This window comes from Acyrthosiphon pisum, chromosome A1, assembly GCF_005508785.2.
Source record: "Acyrthosiphon pisum isolate AL4f chromosome A1, pea_aphid_22Mar2018_4r6ur, whole genome shotgun sequence".
NCBI lineage: Eukaryota > Metazoa > Arthropoda > Insecta > Hemiptera > Aphididae > Acyrthosiphon > Acyrthosiphon pisum.
In genome coordinates this window covers 26,327,673-26,330,119 of record NC_042494.1, presented here as the reverse complement: position 1 = coordinate 26,330,119, position 2,447 = coordinate 26,327,673, and positions in this window count along the sequence as shown.

Sequence of the window (2,447 nt, the reverse complement as noted above, 5' to 3'; positions counted from 1 at the left end):
TATTGCCATAGTCATAAGTCGATATTTTTTTTTTTGTTTATATAAAAATAATGGTAATAAAATAATAATAATAATTAAATAATTTTATTGACATAGTCATAAGTCAATATTTTTACATTTGGTGACTAGCACAAAAACGTGGTCCCATTGCTTGCAAATAGTCATCCATTGATATTTTATTATTTTTAAATTGTTCCCAAGTATCAATTATAAATTTAATGTTGTTTTCTTGCTCTTTTCGTAATTTATTTTTTATGTTACGTTTAACACTATTTATTTTTAAATATGTTTCAGTTTGAATAGCTAATAATATGTTTATTACTTGGAAAGTAGATGGATGCGAGGTATAAAACTGTGAATTATAGTGCATATGAAAGGATTCTGGACCATTAGTTGTTCTGGCTTCTTCTGATGGTTTATCTGCCCATAAAGTTGGTGGAAATTGTGCATCGGTTTCTACATAGTTTTTAAGTAAATAATCGGCAAATCCAAAATTAGACGTAGGAGCATTTTCAATTAAATGTAAAAAAGCATTTTCTACTAAATTGGCTGGTAGAAATCCTAAAGCAAAAAATTTTTTTAGCCAAACACCCAATACAGAACTTGATTTATACTCATTTAATAGCTGATTATCCTTTTGAATATGTCTAAACCAACTTTGATTTAAATGAAACCTACATGCCATAATTCTGCAGTTCGGGAAAATTTCTTTAACAGCGTTATGTGCACTTTTTTCAAAATCGAAATGAAAAGTTGATTGAGCCAATGATAGTTGTATATTTATACCAGTCAATTTCAAACACAATTTTACAATTGTAAGCCACATATCAATATATGTTTGAGTTGATTTTGATGTCAAAAAACAAAACACTATAGGTATATAAAAACCATTTTGCAATATATGAATAGTATAAAGTTGTTCATAATATTTGGGGCAATGTGAAAACGTCCCATCGGCGAATATATGAGAACATTGACTTAATATTTCAAGATTAGTAGCACAAGTAAACATTACCGGACTTGACATTGTTTCCATATGACAAAATAACTCACCAGTATTACTTATTATTTTTTCGCGTCTATCAAATATTTGAACTTTTGATTCTTCAAAACTTTTTGGAATTTTAGGCATACTCTTACGACGGAAATCGTACATACTTTTTCTCAATAACCTCAAATCAGAATGCACAAGTTCGATATCATTTTCTGCATTTTGAAGTTCAGCTCGAATTATTTTATTCGGCCTTGTTAATAAATCATTTTCGCATTTCCTTTTGATACGGGAATTGATAATTTGCCTACCAACGGTATTATCAGCAATAACATTATGATTATAATGATCATTAAGCATACTAATAACTATTGTAACATCATTATTAACAAGCAGACTAGCAGAACAATTTTTATTAGTACAACGGTATCGGATACTACCACATTTTTTAAGTACATAGAATTCCCTGTATTTATATCCATCGACTAAGATGCACGGCTTGCCTTTTTCTGTTTGAAATATTTTTTCAATTTTTAGATCCATTTTAATAATTGACACACTATTTGACACTATACACGTTACACTACATACGTTCACTCGATACAAATTGCGAATGAAACATAAATACCAACATCCAACACCGATATGATGATATCGCTTATTAAGAAAATGCTATCTTTATTATCTTAATTTATTGCTTTACACCAAGTCGACGAGCAGATAAAATTATAAAAATAAAAATAAATACCAATGCTCACTAGTTCAATTTTGTATACGTATATAATATCAACAAACAAATTATATTGAGTATATTGACTTATTAATATAATTTATAATATCTACTATAAATTTTCATTTTGAAAAAGTGCATTTTGTGAATTTATAGTTTGAGTGCACGTAATATGTATATACAAGTTATAAAAAGTATGTATTGTATGTATACATTATTTTATGTTGTAGGTATATAAATTATTATATATAGTATATACACATATCATTAGGTGCGCAATGGTGTTCTGATTTTAACAGGTATTATTTTTCAGGTGTTCCAAATTTTTTGCGCAATCGTGGTGTAATTAGCCGGGTCAAAAAAGGAAAAATTGCGCAATCGTGTTGTAGCCATAAAATTATTTGACTTGCAATAGAATTATTTATTTCATTGTATTTTTCAATAATCCTGTTTCTAACTTCTTGTAAAGGATATTTGGCACATTTAATACTTTTTTTTGATTCTTTAAGATAATTTTCAAACCTAAAAGCATTAATTATAATAAGTATGTATTCCTGAAGCGTACCTACTATTTAGTGTTTAATTTGTTTTGACTGTTTCATAAGGACATTATATTCTTAAAAATTTTATTTTAAATAAAAACCTACACACCTATGAACTACAAAAATACAATAATTGACTTTCTATTTCTATTTTAAATAAAAATTAGTAGATAATATTATAACA